This window comes from Pleurodeles waltl, chromosome 11, assembly GCF_031143425.1.
Source record: "Pleurodeles waltl isolate 20211129_DDA chromosome 11, aPleWal1.hap1.20221129, whole genome shotgun sequence".
Taxonomy (NCBI): Eukaryota; Metazoa; Chordata; class Amphibia; order Caudata; family Salamandridae; genus Pleurodeles; species Pleurodeles waltl.
Genome location: NC_090450.1, coordinates 5979415 through 6004507, shown reverse-complemented (window position 1 = coordinate 6004507; position 25093 = coordinate 5979415). Strand labels below are relative to the sequence as shown.

The 25093-nt window shown below is 52.2% G+C and overlaps 1 protein-coding gene across 3 annotated transcripts in view; it reads right to left on the bottom strand.

Annotated features, from left to right (window-relative positions):
- FGF12 (fibroblast growth factor 12) overlaps positions 1-25093 on the bottom strand; it is a 646321-nt gene that overhangs the window by 340760 nt on the left and 280468 nt on the right. The window contains exon 1 of one of the 3 annotated variants that reach the window (XM_069212771.1): positions 2395-2736. The exons of the other annotated variants lie outside the window; for them this stretch is intronic. The gene's annotated coding sequence lies outside the window, so the exon portion shown is untranslated. Of the gene's footprint in view, positions 1-2394; positions 2737-25093 lie in introns of those variants that run through there. 3 annotated transcript variants of the gene reach the window in all.

Here is a 25093-nt window from a genome sequence, read left to right as displayed (position 1 = left end):
ATGCTTCTAAGTGCGCATGTCAGTTTGGCTGGCCGTCACCACACCCCCACCACTTCCTGCAGCAGCCACTACTGCATTTAACATGCAATACACACACCACGAATGAAAAATACTGGTTATGCTTCTCTGTGGGAAATGCATTTGTTTGGCTAGGAAAGCTCAGTTGGTTAACGTGATTTCTTCAGATAACTACGGCCAAATATTTCAACCCTGATTGAATAAAAGTGATGAAATAAATGTGGGGGGTTGCTATGGAGTCATGAGAGGCACTGTTGGAGGGTGGTAGTGAGAGGAACTCCTGGTGGCGGTGCCTACAAAGTTTGTTCCACCCAATGGGTACCATCAATGCTGAAGCCGGTCCTGATCCTGCCACAATCCATGATACACCCGTAGCCGCCCTCCCCCCGCCACCCACACCCCACCACCACCATCACCATGCCAGTATTCTTTTCAGTCCAGCCTCTTGGCATGAAGAAGTGCTCAACCAATGCGGTGGAACCGGGTCCTGGGGACATCTCGCTGTGTACATCACAGCTGTGGAGGAAGCTGCATTTTTAGGGTGACCAGACGTCCCGGATTTCCCCGGTTTTTAGAGGACTGTCCCGGTGTCCTGACGCTTCTCTTAATTTTAAATAAATCAGATTATTAAATACATGTCCTGGTTTTTGGGACAAAGGTCAGATCATCCAGGGAAGCAAAAGTTAAAGAGGCCTACAAAGTATGAAATAATTAAAGTATTTTATCTTCTGGCTGCTTCCAGCAGAGAGACGGAGTGGGGAGCAGAGAGGTGGGTGGGGGCGGGTTGGTGTTGCAGGGTGGGAGGTGAAGCTAATTTTATATATGTAGTCTTGTAAATGTGTGTGTATGTATATAAGTGTGTGTGTGTGTATACATACACGCACACATTCACAAAGCTACGCAAAAAAACGGGACAAGCCGGCTATAAAGGTGACAGTAATGTCTTTAGTCATTCTTTTATGTCTGACCTGTCCCGGTTTTTGTTCTTCAAAATCTGGTCACCCTATGGTTTTTTAACCATACCACCCGCCCCCTCACTTTGTTATCACTCTGAGTCACGTCTGGAATCGGGTCACATGTTGAGAACGTGTTAAAAAATCCAGTGGAATAAATTCTGCTCCAGAGGAAGCTTCCGGAAGATTTACTTGTGCCTTCTAGTGCCCATGATAGATAATTCTGCAGGGAGGTTCCCCACCAGTGGAGAGTTCTCTGACACTTTCACATCAGTGAGGGGTGTGTAGGGGGCCTGGGCTGACACTGGGGGCTTGGTGGGTGGGCGGAAGGAGCATAGGGTCTCAGGTCATCAAAAAGTGACTGCCCTTCTGTGTCGGCTTCTTTACTACAGGGCTTTTTCATTCCAGTGTTATCCCTCCCCGTGGGGGGAGGAACATGCATGCAGTGAGTTGTTTCACAAACAAGACCTGTGACCCCGCCAAACCCAGGTGTAGACATCAGTCGACTCAGCTGAGGATGAGGAGTCCATTTACTGGCAGCCTGTGGTGTTCAGTGCGCAGAAGAAGAAAACTAGGAGGCGAGGCCACTAAACCTCTGTGCTCAAGCTGAGCTAGGAGCGGCCAGGTATGGGAGCCACCCCTGAAGGGAGGGGGGGGGGGACTGTGCCTCTTTATTAAAGAAATGCCCTGTAACTGCCATGATTAGCATCCTAAAGTAGCAGAAACAACAAGGAGTCGGATAGATCGCCCGATTAGTCTCCACCGCTGGCCATCGCTTGGGGTCGCATCCCAATCCATGGTGTATTATAGCTCACCCTCCCACCGCAGTTTGGACCCTGCCATATGCAAATCAGTGTTGACCCTGCTCCTCATAGGAACAGTCCAGCCCAGACCAGGAGGCAAAAAACAACAGAGTGGGATGAGATCCAAGCGATTGCCAGTGGCTCAGACTAATTCAAGCATCTATCCATGCTGGTTTGCACCTGACGCCCTAAGTGCGACGGGTGTGCCCAGAGGTGTGTCCTGGGCTCACTGTGCCACTGAAACCAAACTGTACCTGGCTGGAGAGCCCTAAGTAGTGTGGTACCCGTCCCAGGATGCTTGTGTTCTGGTTCACGGAGGACCCGGCCGGGCAGTGCAGGATGGACAGTTCCCATAAGGAGCAGGGTCAAGACTGATTTCTCTATGGTGGGATCAACGTGAGGTAGTGTGGTGTGCAAATAATGATAGATTAGGATAATTTACCATTGCGTGATATTGATTCAAGCATTCCAACCATCACCTTCTTGTTTTTGCATGAGTAGCATCCAGGCACTTTAGCAGTGAACGTGTGCGCAGTGACAAGCTCAATGTGTAATAAACGACCCATGTCACAATAATATATATATATTTCTGAAATGACAAAATGCCTGACTGGACTCACCTCAGTGACAGGTGTTATCAGGTTCCAGGGCACCGACCCGGCTTCGAACCTGTTGCGTCCACTAACCTCGCAGCAGGTGCGTTAGCCCCCTGAGGCAGTGCACTGAGCCAGGACAATAAACATTGATTTTCTTGCAGCTCAATCTATGGCACCGACGGTCGCTGGGCCGCCTGACTGCGCCGAGGTGCTCAATGCAGAAAAGCTGATCCCAGCCGGAGCCGCTCACAACATCTGCAGGTCACACACACCCGAGGCCGAGCACCCTGGGAGCAACCTGGGGGTACAAGCACCGGTCACCCCATGGTCGGGGCTGCGGTGCCAGGCACATGTACCTCCTGTGGGGATGGATCAGAGAGGGAGGGAGACACAGGGGGGTGGTATCTGTATACACAGAGGGTGACAGAGAGCGGGAGAGGGTGAGATGAGGAGAGAGAGAGACAGAGATAAGGAGATAAGAGACAGAGAGGGAGAGAGGGGGAGAGAGAAGTGTCTGAATAGACAGAGGGAGACAGAGAGGGGGAGAAGGGGAGGATGAGATGGGGAGGGAGAGAGAGAGAGAGAGAGAGAGAGAGAGAGAGAGAGAGAGAGATAGAGACAGATAAAGAGAGTGTGTGAGAGAGAGAGAGAGAGAGAGAGAGAGAGAGAGAGTGAGAGAGAGAGAGCGAGAGAGAGCGAGAGAGATAGCGAGAGAGAGAGAGAGAGAGAGAGAGAGAGAGAGAGAGAGACAGATAAAGAGAGTGTGTGAGAGATAGAGAGGGAGAGAGAGCGAGAGATAGAGACAGATAGAGAGAGAGTGTGAGAGACAGAGAGGGAGAGAGAGAGGGAGAGGGAGGGAGAGGGAGGGAGAGAGAGCAAGCGAGAGAAAGAGAGTGAGAGAGAAAGAGAGAGAGAGGGTGAGAGAACTCTACGATCTCCCCTGCTCCCACATGTTGACAGACGCCAGGCTTCTGTGACTGGAGCGCCATATTGTGTCTATGATTGTGTCCAGTGAACACAGACCTCCACGCTGCGTCTCCCAATAGCCTCCCACCGAGGACTGGATCACACCCCCGTCCTCCAGCCCTACACGCAGTTTTCTAAGAGACTGCTCGGTTTACTAAGCTTTAACTCCAGCAACCAGGATATCCTGACAAGAGCGTTAAGATCTCAAGGGCCGAAGCACGTACCAGCAGCCTTAACATCAAGAAGATGGACATTTAGAGATTAAAAAAGGACATTCATACAGACACCTCTTAGCTTTTTTCCTACTACAAGTCCAGATTTTGAAATGACTGGATCTCACCCATCACAGCATCCTTATCATAGCTCTAAAGGTCCTGGAAGGAGACACATCATTCCTCGTCTAACCATTTCTGCGCCTCCACCTTCTGCTGAGGCCTTCCTGCACGGACGCTCCCTAACACTTTGAAACTCTTCCACCCCTTCATCACTGAGTCGTCAACACCAACATCTATTATTGGAAATGTAACTAGTGGTTCCTTGTGTTTGCATGTATGTATTGTCCCGTTAGATTGATTTTCTTACAATAGGATCCACAATTCCTAACTCACTCTGTCAAATGCTTTTCTTTGGTTTGTGCGTAGCCAGGGCCCGTGGTTCTTGGCAGCATCAGTCATTGTTGATGCCATGCGAAAGTGCTCTATGCGAAAGCTATGCCACCCTCTGGCCCCTGCAAACACATGCACGTTTTTAGCCAATCAACTGTTTAATTTACAAACACCCTCCCCTTGGTATTTCAGAGTGACATTGTTGTTCCAGTTAAACATCACTTTTTGTCTTTTGTATACAGCAATATTTATCCTGCTACATACCGCGTGGATCTTCCTTCCCTTGATGTATGGGATAGAAAGGGCCAGATTTTTAGGGGCCTTAGCACCACCGGAAGTCACTTTCAGGGCGCTTTCCACTGCTCCCTATTAACAAGGAGGCATTAAGCCACTTTTTGTGGCGTTACACCTCCCTGTAAATATGGACCCCTCCTGTGCAGTTTTCTGTGGCAGAGGGGCGTGCAGTGGGTGTTGTGGTGGGCATTCCATCACAACACCCATTGTTTTTGACGCTGCTTCAGATTTATGAGAAATCGTAAATATGTGGCAGCGCCAGGAACTAACACCACCCAAGGGATGCTGTTGGCATGGCACAACGAGGTGGTATGCTTTTATTCCTCCTCGTTTTTGCTTTTTCTATGTGTACTGAGAAGTGAAATGCCATGAATGATTGTTCATGTGCAGGAAGGTGTCCGTTCCTGCACATGAACAATCATTCCAAAACGAGCTTTGGTACGTTCTAGAAGTTTGAATGATGTCTCATAGATATTCCTTTTATCAGATATGAATGTTTGGGCGTGAGGTCTAACATTCATCTATTATATGGACTATGTTAATTTTATTGAATATGACACGTCTCTTGTTTCTTATGTTTCAAAATGATTGTGAACCCACTCACACGATCAATTCTAAGACACAAGAGTGGAGTAGAAAAGGGTATTGAGACCTAGGAGAGTTTCAGTTCTGACGAAAGTATGATGTCATTTTTATACCCATTGTGTGTGCAGCACAGAACTCTTGTCCGGAGCACATTGTGACCTTAGTCGCCTCAGGGTGTCTACAAAGGGCACGATTGCGAGCTCTGGAGTGGAACCTCACAGCAGGGCGAGTGCCCACGGTGCCGTCAGTGGCTGAAAACAGTGTTGAGAATCATGCCCATCCCATCCTTGGCCTCTCTGCTGAGCACACGGGGCAATGGTTACTTATGCCAGGTGCAGATGTGATTCAATGCAAACGGGTGTGAAGGACGGAGCATACCGACAAGGTGAAAGAAAATGCACTGCTTATCCCCGCTTGTGTGGGTTGTGTTTATAGGTGAAGGGAGGGAGAGCAACAAAGTACCTGAAAGTCAAAATGGAAAGAGTGTGCTGACGAGGAAAGAGATGAGATACGAGATAATATGTGGTGACAAAAAGAGCGTGGATGTCTCTCACAGAGCGCAGTGGAAGGTACTGTGAAGGGACAGGAATGATTGAAACTCTCAAGAGCAGTAACTCCCTCCACAGACCTCAGTAACGGTTAATTTATAGTTTAATAATTTTAGAAATGAAACCCTTCCAACATCATTCTTAACACAATCATTATTATTATTCACATATATTCAGCAGCTAACAACCTTTGGCAAAGCCAAAAGTCCTGGCCTGTTTTAGATGTTTGCCAGTCGTATAATATACCTGCATATAGCAATAGAAACCTCGGATGGCATCAACATAGCGATCTGAATTTTGCATACTTAAAGCACACCTTTCATTACACGGGCCACGCCCCCTTTCGGGCACCCACCCCTCTTTCCTAATCCCACTTGGAGCCCCGCTTTCAGATGAGGGGGCGCTGTAATCGCGATTCTCCGGGGGTTCCAGGCAGGTCATGCCTGTGAATGCCGCCCCCTGTCACGCTGGAAGTCTGCGTCCACCGACAAACCTGGGGCGACGCTGCCACCTTGTGGTGAATGACTGTGCTACAACGAAAAGAATCTCGAAGTACCTTGCAACACTGGGTAGAAATCCCTGTTAAGCCCCTTAAGGATGACATGTAGTGTCGTTGGTGCAGGCAGTTAGCGCGTGAATCCACCAATGTACAGTAGATCAGTTGTATTTTTTTCATTATTTAGGAAACTTAGTGGGTCATTTACAAGCGCCTGGCACTGTCATAGCGCCATTTTTAATACCATGGCGGCACAAACAGTCCCCCACCTGTGCCGTATTCACAAACTAGCACAATGTCAGCATTGCGTCACTTTGTAAACCCATGTGCCACATTACACCTGCTCTAGGTATAGTGTATGCAGGGAAGGGGTTCTCCCGCAGGGAGACCCAAAAAATTGGCGCAGTGAAATCTACAACATTTCACTGCGCCATTCTGCCGTCATTTTTTAACGCCTGCCCTGGGCAGCCATTGAACTGATGCTAGGCTCTTTTTACTGGGCCTCCCTGAGCTTTGCAGGACTCTTGTCAACATTGTTCATGCTAGTCCAGCAAAGCATAAAAAATGTGCACGCAGATCTGCCTACAAGCGCCATGGTGCACTGAATACTAAATACAGTACTACCACGGTGTTGTTAGCGGGTGTAAGGCGACACAAGGAAAGTAGTGCATTGGAGCTGATGCGCCAATTCCTTGTAAATGAGGCCCTTAGTGCCGAACGCTATCATAAGCGCTGCACCAAAGTTGCTTTGTGCTGCAGAGTCCCAGCTCCCTGAAAACTAAACAAAAGGGGCGGGAACAGTGCAAATGCCAATAGGGGTTCATGCGAAGACAGACATACTAAACTAGAGTGATCTGACTTTGTGAAATCCTAATACCAGATGAAGCTAGGAGCTAGTAAGGGGCAAGTTGAATATTCCATGATGTTCCAAAGTGCAAAATCTGCAATGTTGTGGTTATTCTGAGCTAATGTATCTTAGGGGTGGGAGGTGAACTCCACTTCACTAGCAGAGTTTGCAGAGTTTTTCCCACTCCATGCTCTGCGTAGAGTGCAAAGTTCCGAAAAACTCAGATAGTGGAGTGAAGTTTTTTTCTCGCTCGTGCTCATCAACAGTGAGTTGATGAGCGCGAGCAAGGAAAAGGTTACTCAAGACCACCACCAGCGAGATTTTTCAACGTGAGCGGTCGCAGATGGTTGTGACTGTTCACATTGAGAAACCTTCCATTCATGTTGGGGTAGCTGCCACTCGAGTAGAAAATTAACTCGAACAGCAGAAAAGAAGTAGCGTCCTTTTGCGCTGCACAGAGAACCATTCATGTTAATTTTTCAGGGCAGGACAAGCACCTGGTGCTAAAAATCAGTGCGACCAGCGCAACCTAACGCACTCCACTGCTCCAGAACTCGATGTAGCGCGGCAGAGTTTTTTAGGCACTTTGCAGAGCTCTACGTTGCGCAAATCCGCAAAACCCACCCAGGACTAAAGTATATGTGGTATGTGAAATTTGTTATAGATTTTTAGATAAAAAAAAATAAAACATTCTTAAGTGCTTCTGATTGCCTAAGCAAACCTATGTCATGTGAAAATCGGTTTCACTTAGGTCATGGTGAAATTTAAATTAGGGCGGCATAATTTACATAATTTAAACAATTTGGCTTTACGCTTGTCATGCAAAATTCTGAAATTATGCCATTACACCACGTCACATAATTAGGCCGCTGTTTGAAGCAAAATTATAGCACACAAAAAAACCACAAAGAAGCAGAACACAAGCAGCTGTTGCTCAAAGCAATGAAGTGTTAAATGTAGAGTGCACATTTAGGATAAACCACAGAATGCTGCATGCTTTGCATTTTTAACTACACAATTCAGTTAATCCTGTCATATTATTTGGCTTCCATTTCCACAAACACCCATTGGCGCCACATATAACAAACTACTTTCACCCTACTTCTATACTGCTACTTCCTGCCATCATCACTTATGCTTGGGTAAAAACTCCTTGCAGAATGAATGTTATGTTGCACAGGTTTTGTAGAGGGCAGTGTTCTTGGCACTATAAATGAATAATGATGCAGACAATCACAGCCACTGACTGGCGAAAGGGTAGATTGTGGGGGGTTCAATGTTTTTGAGTGACAGGATTGGCCACTCCACAGCTTTATAACCTGTGCAGAATAGGCACAGGCCTCTAGGCGCTACTCCTATTAGGAGGAGGTCACCATTTAGTTCAAACTAGTAACTTGATTGTAAGATATCAGTGAAAGGGAGGGCCTCGCCTAGATATTGGTGGACAAGTTACTCTGTCACAAAGGTGATGGCTATCCCGTCCACCAAAATATAAATCCCATTATTTCCTATGGGATTTAGATTTCAGCGGATGGGTAGCCATCACCGTTGTGATGGAGTAACTTGTCTGCCAATATCTAAATCTGGCCCTGAATCTAAAATCTAGCGTTGAGTTGACATAGTCTTAAGATAGCCAGAGCTTGCGCCTAATTCCCTGTGTGCGTCTAACCTACTATTGTGCATGGCGTTCGGCTGTGCGTAGCAGGTGATTGGCTACAGGGTCTGGCCTGCAGACACACCCAATGACCAAGTCAATATGAAACATGGCAGAAATGCAATATTGTGTACATGCAGATTTTGTTAATTAAATTACCCTTTTGGGTAAAAGGAGGTTGTAGCCATATAAAGCCTTCTCTCTCTTCATACTCCACCCATTTTACAAAGTAACACACTGTGCAGTTGATGGGGCCCTTCTCTGCACCCTTTGTCCTTAAGCAGCTGTAATTGAGCTGCACTGGTCCATTGGTCCCATCGAGCTGCACTGGTCCCTTGGTCCCATCGAGCTGCACTGGTCCCTTGGTCCCATCAAGCTGCACTGGTCCATTGGTCCTATCGAGCTGCACTGGTCCCTTGGTCCCATCGAGCTGCACTGGTCCCTTGGTCCCATCGAGCTTCACTGGTCCCTTGGTCCCATCTAGCTGCACTGGTCCCTTGGTCCCATCGAGCTGCACTGGTCCATTGGTCCCATCGAGCTGCACTGGTCCCTTGGTCCCATCGAGCTGCACTGGTCCCTTGGTCCCATCGAGCTGCACTGGTCCCTTGGTCCCATCGAGCTGCACTGGTCCCTTGGTCCCATCGAGCTGCACTGGTCCATTGGTCCCATCGAGCTGCACTGGTCCCTTGGTCCTGGTCCCTTGGTCCCATCGAGCTGCACTGGTCCCTTGGCTCCACAGTACATCCCGCAGTCAGCTTGTTTCAGAGCGGAGGATGAAAGTGGGACATGATGTAGTCAAGAGATGCTTTCTGGACAGGGCTGCACTGATGGCTCCTTCAGAGGGCCCCAAAGGCCATAACATTGAGAATGAGTTTGTGGGTGTGAAATGTTGTGAAGGCAGATGTGTGTTTGTAGAACTTTCTTCTAGTAACCCCTGACACATACCAAAAGTGTTTGCAATAGGGTAGTGCCACACCAAGGTCAATGGCTACTTAGCCCCATAATACCCTGCATTCTTAGGCAACCGGGGTCTGCATCAGAGCAAGTAAATATCCTTAAGAGAGGGAATATTATTCTTTCTGGTGCTGATGGTGGCTTTCCAGTGTTTAATTTATAAAAATAAATAATAATTGTTAGGACCCTGTCAGTAGGTTCACGGCATGCATCTCACATTGCTGCTGCCATGCCACCAATGATAGTACCAACACAACTGCTAACCGTCAACCTCAAAGCAGTGCAGCTAGTCAGACAATTCCAGGCCATCCCGCAAGCTATGAGGATGGCTTGGGTGGCAGGTATTAGTTATTTTAAGGTGTTTTTACTTAACACAAAATTGTTCTTCGGCTCGTCTCTAAATTAGACAAACAGCCCCACCATGTGGTGGACTGTCATAAGTGCCAGTGTCAACAATTTTGTGCCTGTGTAAAGCACCAGAAACCACCGTCTCAAATAAAGCACTGGGGCTTCCCAGTATTCATGCAAGCACCTCCTCTTGGGGGGTAGAGGAAGGGAGGCGGAGGGCGGGTGGAGGCGGTGGAGTTTCCAGCTATTCAAACATAATCACATCTGCTGGATTCAGTCTGCTTTTTGAGCCCCCGTGAAGATGGCATGGTGGCAGACTTATAGTGCCCTATAGGGCAGTCTGGCAGTGCCCGATGGGCTGGTCTAACCTGTCAGTGTCATCTTAGAAATCATGTCTTCACTCACCACGCATAGTCAGACTTGGACAGAAAATACTCCAGGGACCAAAATAAAAGCATCCCATGTTTGCAAATTTGGGCAACTTTGAGTTTGTAAAGACATGATGTATGAGAGTTTTGTAGATATGTAGGACTCCATGGATTTAAGCTTATTGCAGGGCATGTTTGCTTTAGTTTAACTGAAATCAACAGTAAAAACCAGCCCAGCAGACAATCAAACAGGTCCAGAAACAATTCAAAAACTGCCCCCCACACTGACCTGCCAGACCAACCCTTCAGTCGTTGCCTGATTGCCCTAGAGGTCAGTCCGACCCTGGTGGATGCATTGGGCCACTGCTTGGGGAAAAGTGTGTTTGATTGACAGTTTTCCTTTACCTTAAAATCACCAACCACAATCTTCTCCTAAATAACTGCACTTCTCTTTCTGCAGCAAAGTCACTACTAAGAACGCTGGTGACGCACACCTGCAGAACACCAAAATCTCAGGTCTAAATTCCTGCAAATACAATTCGGAGGTTTCTGTAAGTTACTTTTTTCATCATTCTGAAGGTGATTGGATACTTATGAAAACACACACACATAAAACACATATAGATAAAAACACATATACACACACACAAACACATACCCTCATATGCGCACCCATACACACATGCACACGGTCATCTTTGTGTTTCAATTTAAGTCACCTCAGCAGGGATGTTGTGTAACATTCTCTCATGCACAAAGAATATGTGATTGGTTACACAACCATATATACATTTCCTTCCAGAAAGAATGGGCATGATCACTCTTACGGCACAATAATAGGTCCTGTCAAGTATATCCATTAGCAACTTAAACACAGCAAAGGCAAAGTAATGATCAATATTGAATGTGGTGCACAGAGATATTGGCAATTTGAGCTTTGCACTACTGTCTGCTGTAAAATATTTTCAATGAGAAAACAAATGTTAAAGTGATGTTATAGTTAGGTGTATAAATAACGCAAAACCAATCATTACAAAACCAAAAAAAAACTGAAATTCACCAGTTATACTTTACGGGCTAACTATAATTCGAGTCCCCACATTCACCACTCATGACCTTACATATAACGTACCTAATGACCTTCGTAAATGACATTGTTGAAGTCATCAATGATGACATTTCATATAACATGATTGAGTCAGACCTTACGCCTAATCACTGTGTGTGTCCAACCTACTACTGTGCAAGGCCTTCGACTGTATACAGCAGGTGGTTGGCTACAGGGTCTGGCCAGCAGCCACACCTTGTGCCCACACCCATGGGTGGCCAAGACCCTCCACACTTGGCTTTTGGCCTTGAGTAGTGTGGAGTTGGTTGCAGTGTCTGGTCTGTGGCCTTCTCCTCTACTGCGCCCAACGCCTCATGGGCAGCCAAACCCCTGCTGCTCCTGGCCTTCAGCCGTGCACAGCAGAGGTTTGTTGCAGGGCGATGGCTGTAGCCAGGCACTGCTCCCACCTCCCTGCAGACAGACAACTTCTGCCATGCACAGTGGACAATGCATTATTTATGCGTCACTCTAACCAAAAAAAGTTTACCAGCCATGTCAGGTGCTGCCTGAAAAGTTTTGGGTGATCCATCTGGGGAGGGGGGGACAAAAGAGGTGGGGTCCCAAAAAGGCTTTCCCCATTCATTTTTTTCTAGGGATTTTGAACACCAATAGCGCAAAAACTAGAAGAGAGAATTGAACTAAATTTGGCAGGAAGGTAGGTCCTGGCCCAGAAAGAGTGATTTCTTTAGTTTTGGTGTAAGTCAATTCAGTAGTTTAAAAGAAATAAAAGGAAATCTAAATTTGTACATCTAGGGACGCAAAAGACTCGCGACCCCTCCCAATCTCATGTAAAAGTCTGATTGGCTGATAACACTTAAACAACAGAAGTAGTTGAAGTGTTGTCAGCCATCCTGGGACTCGGCTGAAGTCGAGCCCCGACAAAAAGTGAAAAATAAAGAAAATGGCCTGGGGCACAAAGACCCTGACCCCTTAGCACTGGTGAGAGGGTCCCAAAGGTCAGTGACATCACTGATGACATCTCAAATGTCATCACAGATGACATCATCCAGTGTGTGTAAGTGGTTGTATCATTGTTTGAGGGGTGTGTGAGTGGGTCTATGGGCAAATGAGTGGTTGAATTATTTGCTGTATGGGAGTGCGAGTGGAAGTGTAAGTAGCTGTTTGGGTGAGCAAGTGACTGTGTGATTGACTGCATTTCGTTGAGTGATTGGGTGTGTGGGCGGTTGTATGGGTGAGTGAGTGGGTGTGAGAGTGAGTGCCTGGGTAAGTTAATGGGTATCACTGTATTGGTGAGTGAGGTGGTGGGTCAGTTACTTTATGGGTGAGTCAGTGAGTGTATGGATGGCTGTAAGTATAACTGAGTGTCAGTGACTGTATGGAAGAGTGAGTGGGTGTACGAGTGGCTATGTCCTAAAGTGAGTGGATGTGTCAGTTTTTATATAGGAGAGTGAGTGGATGTTTGAGTACTTGTGTTGGTCAGTGAGTGGGTGTGTAAGTGGCTACATGAGTGACTGAATGGGTGTATCAGTTCTTGTACATGTGAGTGAATGGGTGTGTGAATGGCTGTATACTTGAGTGATTGGGTGTGTAAGTGATTGTATTAATGAGTGAGTGGCTGTGACTATATGGGTGAGTGTGTGGGCGTGTGATTGGTTGGACAGCTGATTGGCTGAATGTATCAGTAGATGAGTGATCTATTAATGGGTTTTATGAGTGATTTATGGGTGTATGAGTAGGGGTGTCAGTGGCTTTATGGGTATATGAGGGTATGTGTAACTAACTGTATGAACCTGTGAATACATCAGTTAGTACGGTATGGGTGACTGGGTGCTTGGGTTAGTGGCTGTTTGAGTGAATGAGTGAGTGTATGCCACTGGTTTATTTTTTCTGTGAATGAGTATGAGTAGAGGAGTTTGTATGTGGGAATGAGTGTGTGTGTGAGTGTTTATGTGGATGATGTCATCAGTTATGTCATATGAGATGTCATCAGTGATCATGTCATGCGTGATATAATATATGAGGTCATAAGCAGTGCTTTATGGGCGAGCAAGTTATAGTTAGCTCAGATAACTATAACTGCTGAACTTCTTAGATTTTGCACAAGTAAATTCAGAACTGAACTATAACATCCCTGTAACCTTTGGGTTTTTCAGTGAATTTGTAAGCTTTTTTTTTAATTCCACTTCCTAACTATAACATCCCTGTAACACTTATTTTTCATTGAATTTTATATATATATGTATATATATATATAGGTGGACAATGAACCACATTTAGTTTTGAAGAGGGTGATGGGGGGTAGCGATGGCAGGAGGGCAATAGGGTGTAGGGGTGGTGGGAGGGCATGAGGGTTTAGGGGTGGTAGAAGGGCATGAGGGTGTAGGGGTGGTAGAAGGGCATGAGGGTGTAGGGGTGGTAGAAGGGCATGAGGGTGTAGGGGTGGTAGAAGGGCATGAGGGTGTAGGGGTGGTGGGAGGGCATGAGGGTGTAGGGGTGGTGGGAGGGCATGAGGGTGTAGGGGTGGTGGGAGGGCATGAGGGTGTAGGGGTGGTAGAAGAGCATGAGGGTGTAGGGGTGGTGGGAGGGCATGAGGGTGTAGGGGTGGTAGAAGGGCATGAGGGTGTAGGGGTGGTAGAAGGGCATGAGGGTGTAGGGGTGGTAGAAGGGCATGAGGGTGTAGGGGTGGTGGGAGGGCATGAGGGTGTAGGGGTGGTAGAAGGGCATGAGGGTGTAGGGGTGGTGGGAGGGCATGAGGGTGTAGGGGTGGTGGGAGGGCATGAGGGTGTAGGGGTGGTGGGAGGGCATGAGGGTGTAGGGGTGGTAGAAGGGCATGAGGGTGTAGGGGTGGTAGAAGGGCATGAGGGTGTAGGGGTGGTAGAAGGGCATGAGGGTGTAGGGGTGGTGGGAGGGCATGAGGGTGTAGGGGTGGTGGGAGGGCATGAGGGTGTAGGGGTGGTGGGAGGGCATGAGGGTGTAGGGGTGGTAGAAGGGCATGAGGGTGTAGGGGTGGTAGAAGGGCATGAGGGTGTAGGGGTGGTAGAAGGGCATGAGGGTGTAGGGGTGGTAGAAGGGCATGAGGGTGTAGGGGTGGTGGGAGGGCATGAGGGTGTAGGGGTGGTAGAAGGGCATGAGGGTGTAGGGGTGGTAGAAGGGCATGAGGGTGTAGGGGTGGTGGGAGGGCATGAGGGTGTAGGGGTGGTGGGAGGGCATGAGGGTGTAGGGGTGGTAGAAGGGCATGAGGGTGTAGGGGTGGTAGAAGGGCATGAGGGTGTAGGGGTGGTAGAAGGGCATGAGGGTGTAGGGGTGGTAGAAGGGCATGAGGGTGTAGGGGTGGTAGAAGGGCATGAGGGTGTAGGGGTGGTAGAAGGGCATGAGGGTGTAGGGGTGGTGGGAGGGCATGAGGGTGTAGGGGTGGTAGAAGGGCATGAGGGTGTAGGGGTGGTGGGAGGGCATGAGGGTGTAGGGGTGGTGGGAGGGCATGAGGGTGTAGGGGTGGTAGAAGGGCATGAGGGTGTAGGGGTGGTAGAAGGGCATGAGGGTGTAGGGGTGGTAGAAGGGCATGAGGGTGTAGGGGTGGTAGAAGGGCATGAGGGTGTAGGGGTGGTGGGAGGGCATGAGGGTGTAGGGGTGGTGGGAGGGCATGAGGGTGTAGGGGTGGTAGAAGGGCATGAGGGTGTAGGGGTGGTAGAAGGGCATGAGGGTGTAGGGGTGGTAGAAGGGCATGAGGGTGTAGGGGTGGTAGAAGGGCATGAGGGTGTAGGGGTGGTAGAAGGGCATGAGGGTGTAGGGGTGGTAGAAGGGCATGAGGGTGTAGAGGTGGTGGGAGGGCATGAGGGTTTAGGGGTGGTAGAAGGGCATGAGGGTGTAGGGGTGGTGGGAGGGCATGAGGGTGTAGGGGTGGTAGAAGGGCATGAGGGTTTAGGGGTGGTAGAAGGGCATGAGGGTGTAGGGGTGGTAGAAGGGCATGAGGGTGTAGGGGTGGGAGAAGGGCATGAGGGTATAGGGGTGGTAGAAGGGCATGAGGGTGTAGGGGTGGTAGAAGGGCATGAGGGTGTAGGGGTGGTAGAAGGGCATGAGGGTGTAGGGGTGGTAGAAGGGCATGAGGGTGTAGGGGTGGTGGGAGGGCATGAGGGTGTAGGGGTGGTAGAAGGGCATGAGGGTGTAGGGGTGGTGGGAGGGCATGAGGGTGTAGGGGTGGTAGGAGGGCATGAGGGTGTAGGGGTGGTGGGAGGGCATGAGGGTGTAGGGGTGGTAGAAGGGCATGAGGGTGTAGGGGTGGTGGGAGGGCATGAGGGTGTAGGGGTGGTAGAAGGGCATGAGGGTGTAGGGGTGGTGGGAGGGCATGAGGGTGTAGGGGTGGTAGAAGGGCATGAGGGTGTAGGGGTGGTGGGAGGGCATGAGGGTGTAGGGGTGGTAGAAGGGCATGAGGGTGTAGGGGTGGTGGGAGGGCATGAGGGTGTAGGGGTGGTAGAAGGGCATGAGGGTGTAGGGGTGGTAGAAGGGCATGAGGGTGTAGGGGTGGTAGAAGGGCATGAGGGTGTAGGGGTGGTAGAAGGGCATGAGGGTGTAGGGGTGGTGGGAGGGCATGAGGGTTTAGGGGTGGTAGAAGGGCATGAGGGTGTAGGGGTGGTGGGAGGGCATGAGGGTGTAGGGGTGGTAGAAGGGCATGAGGGTGTAGGGGTGGTAGAAGGGCATGAGGGTGTAGGGGTGGTAGAAGGGCATGAGGGTGTAGGGGTGGTAGAAGGGCATGAGGGTGTAGGGGTGGTGGGAGGGCATGAGGGTGTAGGGGTGGTAGAAGGGCATGAGGGTGTAGGGGTGGTAGAAGGGCATGAGGGTGTAGGGGTGGTAGAAGGGCATGAGGGTGTAGGGGTGGTGGGAGGGCATGAGGGTGTAGGGGTGGTAGAAGGGCATGAGGGTGTAGGGGTGGTAGAAGGGCATGAGGGTGTAGGGGTGGTGGGAGGGCATGAGGGTGTAGGGGTGGTAGAAGGGCATGAGGGTGTAGGGGTGGTGGGAGGGCATGAGGGTGTAGGGGTGGTAGAAGGGCATGAGGGTGTAGGGGTGGTAGAAGGGCATGAGGGTGTAGGGGTGGTAGAAGGGCATGAGGGTGTAGGGGTGGTAGAAGGGCATGAGGGTGTAGGGGTGGTGGGAGGGCATGAGGGTTTAGGGGTGGTAGAAGGGCATGAGGGTGTAGGGGTGGTGGGAGGGCATGAGGGTGTAGGGGTGGTAGAAGGGCATGAGGGTGTAGGGGTGGTAGAAGGGCATGAGGGTGTAGGGGTGGTAGAAGGGCATGAGGGTGTAGGGGTGGTAGAAGGGCATGAGGGTGTAGGGGTGGTAGAAGGGCATGAGGGTGTAGGGGTGGTAGAAGGGCATGAGGGTGTAGGGGTGGTGGGAGGGCATGAGGGTGTAGGGGTGGTAGAAGGGCATGAGGGTGTAGGGGTGGTAGAAGGGCATGAGGGTGTAGGGGTGGTAGAAGGGCATGAGGGTGTAGGGGTGGTGGGAGGGCATGAGGGTGTAGGGGTGGTAGAAGGGCATGAGGGTGTAGGGGTGGTAGAAGGGCATGAGGGTGTAGGGGTGGTAGAAGGGCATGAGGGTGTAGGGGTGGTGGGAGGGCATGAGGGTGTAGGGGTGGTAGAAGGGCATGAGGGTGTAGGGGTGGTGGGAGGGCATGAGGGTGTAGGGGTGGTAGAAGGGCATGAGGGTGTAGGGGTGGTAGAAGGGCATGAGGGTGTAGGGGTGGTAGAAGGGCATGAGGGTGTAGGGGTGTTAGAAGGGAATGAGGGTGTAGGGGTGGTAGAAGGGCATGAGGGTGTAGGGGTGGTAGAAGGGCATGAGGGTGTAGGGGTGGTAGAAGGGCATGAGGGTGTAGGGGTGGTAGAAGGGCATGAGGGTGTAGGGGTGGTGGGAGGGCATGAGGGTGTAGGGGTGGTGGGAGGGCATGAGGGTGTAGGGGTGGTAGAAGGGCATGAGGGTGTAGGGGTGGTAGAAGGGCATGAGGGTGTAGGGGTGGTAGAAGGGCATGAGGGTGTAGGGGTGGTAGAAGGGCATGAGGGTGTAGGGGTGGTAGAAGGGCATGAGGGTGTAGGGGTGGCAGAAGGGCATGAGGGTGTAGGGGTGGCAGAAGGGCATGAGGGTGTAGGGGTGGCAGAAGGGCATGAGGGTGTAGGGGTGGTAGAAGGGCATGAGGGTGTAGGGGTGGTAGAAGGGCATGAGGGTGTAGGGGTGGTAGAAGGGCATGAGGGTGTAGGGGTGGTAGAAGGGCATGAGGGTGTAGGGGTGGTGGGAGGGCATGAGGGTGTAGGGGTGGTAGAAGGGCATGAGGGTGTAGGGGTGGTAGAAGGGCATGAGGGTGTAGGGGTGGTAGAAGGGCATGAGGGTGTAGGGGTGGTAGAAGGGCATGAGGGTGTAGGGGTGGTAGAAGGGCATGAGGGTGTAGGGGTGGTAGAAGGGCATGAGGGTGTAGGGGAGGTAGAAGGGCATGAGGGTGTAGGGGTGGTAGAAGGGCATGAGGGTGTAGGGGTGGTAGGAGGGCATGAGGGTGTAGGGGTGGTAGGAGGGCATGAGGGTGTAGGGGTGGTAGAAGGGCATGAGGGTGTAGGGGTGGTGGGAGGGCATGAGGGTGTAGGGGTGGTAGAAGGGCATGAGGGTGTAGGGGTGGTAGAAGGGCATGAGGGTGTAGGGGTGGTAGAAGGGCATGAGGGTGTAGGGGTGGTAGAAGGGCATGAGGGTGTAGGGGTGGTAGAAGGGCATTAGGGTGTAGGGGTGGTAGAAGGGCATGAGGGTGTAGGGGTGGCAGAAGGGCATGAGGGTGTAGGGGTGGCAGAAGGGCATGAGGGTGTAGGGGTGGCAGAAGGGCATGAGGGTTTAGGGGTGGTAGAAGGGCATGAGGGTGTAGGGGTGGTAGAAGGGCATGAGGGTGTAGGGGTGGTAGAAGGGCATGAGGGTGTAGGGGTGGCAGAAGGGCATGAGGGTTTAGGGGTGGTAGAAGGGCATGAGGGTGTAGGGGTGGCAGAAGGGCATGAGGGTGTAGGGGTGGTAGAAGGGCATGAGGGTGTAGGGGTGGTGGGAGGGCATGAGGGTGTAGGGGTGGCGGGAGGGCATGAGGGTGTAGGGGTGGTAGAACGGCATGAGGGTGTAGGGGTGGCAGAAGGGCATGCGGGTGTAGGGGTGGTAGAAGGGCATGAGGGTGTAGGGGTGGTAGAAGGGCATGAGGGTGTAGGGGTGGTAGAAGGGCATGAGGGTGTAGGGGTGGTAGAAGGGCATGAGGGTGTAGGGGTGGTAGAAGGGCATGAGGGTGTAGGGGTGGTAGAAGGGCATGAGGGTGTAGGGGTGGTAGAAGGGCATGAGGGTGTAGGGGTGGTAGAAGGGCATGAGGGTGTAGGGGTGGTAGAAGGGCATGAGGGTGTAGGGGTGGTAGAAGGGCATGAGGGTGTAGGGGTGGTAGAAGGGCATGAGGGTGTAGGGGTGGTAGAAGGGCATGAGGGTGTAGGGGTGGTGGGAGGGCATGAGGGTGTAGGGGTGGTGGGAGGGCATGAGGGTGTAGGGGTGGTGGGAGGGCATGAGGGTGTAGGGGTGGTGGGAGGGCATGAGGGTGTAGGGGTGGTAGAAGGGCATGAGGGTGTAGGGGTGGTAGAAGGGCATGAGGGTGTAGGGGTGGTGGGAGGGCATGAGGGTGTAGGGGTGGTAGAAGGGCATGAGGGTGTAGGGGTGGTAGAAGGGCATGAGGGTGTAGGGGTGGTAGAAGGGCATGAGGGTGTAGGGGTGGTAGAAGGGCATGAGGGTGTAGGGGTGGTAGAAGGGCATGAGGGTGTAGGGGTGGTAGAAGGGCATGAGGGTGTAGGGGTGGTAGAAGGGCATGAGGGTGTAGGGGTGGTAGAAGGGCATGAGGGTGTAGGGGTGGTGGGAGGGCATGAGGGTGTAGGGGTGGCGGGAGGGCATGAGGGTGTAGGGGTGGTAGAAGGGCATGAGGGTGTAGGGGTGGTAGAAGGGCATGAGGGTGTAGGGGTGGTAGAAGGGCATGAGGGTGTAGGGGTGGTAGAAGGGCATGAGGGTGTAGGGGTGGTAGAAGGGCATGAGGGTGTAGGGGTGGTAGAAGGGCATGAGGGTTTAGGGGTGGTAGAAGGGCATGAGGGTGTAGGGGTGGTAGAAGGGCATGAGGGTGTAGGGGTGGTAGAAAGGCATGAGGGTGTAGGGGTGGTAGAAGGGCATGAGGGTGTAGGGGTGGTAGAAGGGCATGAGGGTGTAGGGGTGGTAGAAGGGCATGAGGGTGTAGGGGTGGTAGAAGGGCATGAGGGTGTAGGGGTGGTAGAAGGGCATGAGGGTGTAGGGGTGGTAGAAGGGCATGAGGGTGTAGGGGTGGTAGAAGGGCATGAGGGTGTAGGGGTGGTAGAAGGGCATGAGGGTGTAGGGGTGGTAGAAGGGCATGAGGGTGTAGGGGTGGTAGAAGGGCATGAGGGTGTAGGGGTGGTAGAAGGGCATGAGGGTGTAGGGGTGGTAGAAGGGCATGAGGGTGTAGGGGTGGTAGAAGGGCATGAGGGTGTAGGGGTGGTAGAAGGGCATGAGGGTGTAGGGGTGGTAGAAGGGCATGAGGGTGTAGGGGTGGTAGAAGGGCATGAGGGTGTAGGGGTGGTAGAAGGGCATGAGGGTGTAGGGGTGGCGGGAGGGCATGAGGGTATAGGGGTGGCAGAAGGGCATGAGGGTATAGGGGTGGCAGAAGGGCATGAGGGTGTAGGGGTGGTAGAAGGGCATGAGGGTGTAGGGGTGGTAGAAGGGCATGAGGGTGTAGGGGTGGTAGAAGGGCATGAGGGTGTAGGGGTGGTAGAAGGGCATAAGGGTGTAGGGGTGGTAGAAGGGCATGAGGGTGTAGGGGTGGCGGAAGGGCATGAGGGTGTAGGGGTGGTAGAAGGGCATGAGGGTGTAGGGGTGGTAGAAGGGCATGAGGGTGTAGGGGTGGTAGAAGGGCATGAGGGTGTAGGGGTGGCGGGAGGGCATGAGGGTGTAGGGGTGGCGGAAGGGCATGAGGGTGTAGGGGTGGTAGAAGGGCATGAGGGTGTAGGGGTGGTAGAAGGGCATGAGGGTGTAGGGGTGGTAGAAGGGCATGAGGGTGTAGGGGTGGCGGGAGGGCATGAGGGTGTAGGGGTGGTAGAAGGGCATGAGGGTGTAGGGGTGGTAGAAGGGCATGAGGGTGTAGGGGTGGTAGAAGGGCATGAGGGTGTAGGGGTGGTAGAAGGGCATGAGGGTGTAGGGGTGGTAGAAGGGCATGAGGGTTTAGGGGTGGTAGAAGGGCATGAGGGTGTAGGGGTGGTAGAAGGGCATGAGGGTGTAGGGGTGGTAGAAGGGCATGAGGGTGTAGGGGTGGCAGAAGGGCATGAGGGTGTAGGGGTGGTAGAAGGGCATGAGGGTGTAGGGGTGGTAGAAGGGCATGAGGGTGTAGGGGTGGTAGAAGGGCATGAGGGTGTAGGGGTGGCAGAAGGGCATGAGGGTATAGGGGTGGTAGAAGGGCATGAGGGTGTAGGGGTGGTGGGAGGGCATGAGGGTTTAGGGGTGGCAGAAGGGCATGAGGGTTTAGGGGTGGCAGAAGGGCATGAGGGTGTAGGGGTGGTAGAAGGGCATGAGGGTGTAGGGGTGGCGGGAGGGCATGAGGGTGTAGGGGTGGCAGAAGGGCATGAGGGTGTAGGGGTGGCAGAAGGGCATGAGGGTGTAGGGGTGGTAGAAGGGCATGAGGGTGTAGGGGTGGTAGAAGGGCATGAGGGTGTAGGGGTGGTAGAAGGGCATGAGGGTGTAGGGGTGGTAGAAGGGCATAAGGGTGTAGGGGTGGCAGAAGGGCATGAGGGTGTAGGGGTGGCGGAAGGGCATGAGGGTGTAGGGGTGGTAGAAGGGCATGAGGGTGTAGGGGTGGTAGAAGGGCATGAGGGTGTAGGGGTGGTAGAAGGGCATGAGGGTGTAGGGGTGGCGGGAGGGCATGAGGGTGTAGGGGTGGTAGAAGGGCATGAGGGTGTAGGGGTGGTAGAAGGGCATGAGGGTGTAGGGGTGGTAGAAGGGCATGAGGGTGTAGGGGTTGTGGGAGGGCATGAGGGTGTAGGGGTGGTAGAAGGGCATGAGGGTGTAGGGGTGGTAGAAGGGCATGAGGGTGTAGGGGTGGTAGAAGGGCATGAGGGTGTAGGGGTGGTGGGAGGGCATGAGGGTGTAGGGGTGGTAGAAGGGCATGAGGGTGTAGGGGTGGTAGAAGGGCATGAGGGTGTAGGGGTGGTAGAAGGGCATGAGGGTGTAGGGGTGGTAGAAGGGCATGAGGGTGTAGGGGTGGTAGAAGGGCATGAGGGTGTAGGGGTGGTAGAAGGGCATGAGGGTGTAGGGGTGGTAGAAGGGCATGAGGGTGTAGGGGTGGTGGGAGGGCATGAGGGTTTAGGGGTGGTAGAAGGGCATGAGGGTGTAGGGGTGGTAGAAGGGCATGAGGGTGTAGGGGTGGTAGAAGGGCATGAGGGTGTAGGGGTGGTGGGAGGGCATGAGGGTTTAGGGGTGGCAGAAGGGCATGAGGGTTTAGGGGTGGCAGAAGGGCATGAGGGTGTAGGGGTGGTAGAAGGGCATGAGGGTGTAGGGGTGGTGGGAGGGCATGAGGGTTTAGGGGTGGCAGAAGGGCATGAGGGTTTAGGGGTGGCAGAAGGGCATGAGGGTGTAGGGGTGGTGGGAGGGCATGAGGGTGTAGGGGTGGTAGAAGGGCATGAGGGTGTAGGGGTGGTGGGAGGGCATGAGGGTGTAGGGGTGGTAGAAGGGCATGAGGGTGTAGGGGTGGTGGGAGGGCATGAGGGTGTAGGGGTGGTAGAAGGGCATGAGGGTGTAGGGGTGGTAGAAGGGCATGAGGGTGTAGGGGTGGTAGAAGGGCATGAGGGTGTAGGGGTGGTAGAAGGGCATGAGGGTGTAGGGGTGGTGGGAGGGCATGAGGGTTTAGGGGTGGTAGAAGGGCATGAGGGTGTAGGGGTGGTGGGAGGGCATGAGGGTGTAGGGGTGGTAGAAGGGCATGAGGGTGTAGGGGTGGTAGAAGGGCATGAGGGTGTAGGGGTGGTGGGAGGGCATGAGGGTTTAGGGGTGGCAGAAGGGCATGAGGGTGTAGGGGTGGTAGAAGGGCATGAGGGTGTAGGGGTGGTAGAAGGGCATGAGGGTGTAGGGGTGGTAGAAGGGCATGAGGGTGTAGGGGTGGTAGAAGGGCATGAGGGTGTAGGGGTGGTAGAAGGGCATGAGGGTGTAGGGGTGGTAGAAGGGCATGAGGGTGTAGGGGTGGTAGAAGGGCATGAGGGTGTAGGGGTGGTAGAAGGGCATGAGGGTGTAGGGGTGGTAGAAGGGCATGAGGGTTTAGGGGTGGTAGAAGGGCATGAGGGTGTAGGGGTGGTAGAAGGGCATGAGGGTGTAGGGGTGGTAGAAGGGCATGAGGGTGTAGGGGTGGTAGAAGGGCATGAGGGTGTAGGGGTGGTGGGAGGGCATGAGGGTGTAGGGGTGGTAGAAGGGCATGAGGGTGTAGGGGTGGTGGGAGGGCATGAGGGTGTAGGGGTGGTAGAAGGGCATGAGGGTGTAGGGGTGGTGGGAGGGCATGAGGGTGTAGGGGTGGTGGGAGGGCATGAGGGTGTAGGGGTGGTAGAAGGGCATGAGGGTGTAGGGGTGGTAGAAGGGCATGAGGGTGTAGGGGTGGTAGAAGGGCATGAGGGTGTAGGGGTGGTAGAAGGGCATGAGGGTGTAGGGGTGGTGGGAGGGCATGAGGGTGTAGGGGTGGTAGAAGGGCATGAGGGTGTAGGGGTGGTGGGAGGGCATGAGGGTGTAGGGGTGGTAGAAGGGCATGAGGGTGTAGGGGTGGTGTAAGGGCATGAGGGTGTAGGGGTGGTAGAAGGGCATGAGGGTGTAGGGGTGGTAGAAGGGCATGAGGGTGTAGGGGTGGTAGAAGGGCATGAGGGTGTAGGGGTGGTAGAAGGGCATGAGGGTGTAGGGGTGGTAGAAGGGCATGAGGGTGTAGGGGTGGTAGAAGGGCATGAGAGTGTAGGGGTTTTAGAAGGGCATGAGGGTGTAGGGGTGGTAGAAGGGCATGAGGGTGTAGGGGTGGTAGAAGGGCATGAGGGTGTAGGGGTGGTAGAAGGGCATGAGGGTGTAGGGGTGGTAGAAGGGCATGAGGGTGTAGGGGTGGTAGAAGGGCATGAGGGTGTAGGGGTGGTGGGAGGGCATGAGGGTGTAGGGGTGGTGGGAGGGCATGAGGGTGTAGGGGTGGTAGAAGGGCATGAGGGTGTAGGGGTGGTGGGAGGGCATGAGGGTGTAGGGGTGGTGGGAGGGCATGAGGGTGTAGGGGTGGTAGAAGGGCATGAGGGTGTAGGGGTGGTAGAAGGGCATGAGGGTGTAGGGGTGGTAGAAGGGCATGAGGGTGTAGGGGTGGTAGAAGGGCATGAGGGTGTAGGGGTGGTGGGAGGGCATGAGGGTGTAGGGGTGGTAGAAGGGCATGAGGGTATAGGGGTGGTGGGGCCATGACTCAAGAGAAGCACATCCTCGCGTGGGCCATAATGCCATTCCTCTCTCTAAACACTGGTAATTATTAGCACATCATAGTATGCACATCCCCATATGTGGTTTATGTCATATAATTTACATTGCATAATTATTTGAATAAAAGTTCTTTAACCGAAACCAGGATTCAAGAGGCCAAGATTCTGTAGTAAGATCACATTCAAGAGGATGTGACTATTAGAAGACTAGCTCCCTGTGTAATTGCTACCTGTGATCTGTGATCTGTGAGGGAATAACCAGTGTTTTCTAAAGTAAAATTAAATTCACAGTGGTAATAAACTTGAATTTGACATGTTCACTATACTAAGAAATGTTTGAATGTCAGTAGTGTACCATAAACTGACAGAGTCACCCTGGAGAATGTGATGAGGGTCTACCAAGACTCCAATATCTCACAGCTGTCCATGGACTTTAGCCTGAATGGGGCCCTGCAAGGTGGAAGGCCCACATTTGCCACAGGGCTGGGGATACATTTGAGGGTTTCCCTTTCCTCGCTAAAGTTCTGAACCACTACCAAGTGGTCGCTAGGTCCATACACCCCAAAACCAAAATGGATGGAAGTGCTCACCCTCATCCCGAAGTAATGGTCCCCACAAGAAGGGAGGGTCTCAAGTGGTGGAGTTGCAATTGAGAAATCTGTACAGGGATTCAACTTGTGTCCAGTGCCCGCACACAGAAAACCTGTGGTGCAGGCTGAAGTGAAAATATCACAGCTAATGGGCAGCAATAATTCCTGAAGTGAAAAACTGAGAAGAAGAGTGTCCTTAAAAAATAGACACACAGTTTGAAATAATATTTCAGCCAATAAAATATTCCTGCAGTGCTGAACTCTTGATGTCCCCAAGATGGAATCCTTATTCTAGCTAGCAGAGATCCCAACATAGACCCTACACTCACCTATGTCATATAAATGCTCTCCACTCATGTGCTGTAGACACAGAGCAAAAAAACAGGTTGGCTGAGACTATTAAGTCTTTTAATAGGAGAGGCTGCTCTTGAAAGCAGAAAGAGGCCATACCTCCCTCTAGTACTCAATGTTCCCACCACTGCTTGTCTCGTGCAGCCACTCTGCAAAGGGACTGGGGGCATGGTCGTGCCCCTTTCTGATCTTCCAGTCAGGCTCTGACCTTTCAATAGATTTACGCATAAGGCCTTCATTGAACACTTTCACTAACGCAAACATTTGAACGCCTGCAGAGGTACCATGGAACATTACCAGGAGCAGGACATTTAATTGGTGTTTAGTGCTGAGACCATTTCAATCCCACCACCCTGGTCAGAGAATCTTCTCACAAGCTCTTTACTCATGAGAGGATGAGCTGAGCAACTCTTAGTTGCCGGGCAATCAACCCAGCACACAGGCTAAATTAGGAATCCCTTGAGGCAGGGAGGTGAGGCAAAATCAACAGAGAAAACATATTATGATGCATGTAAAAATAGGTAAATGTTTATTTA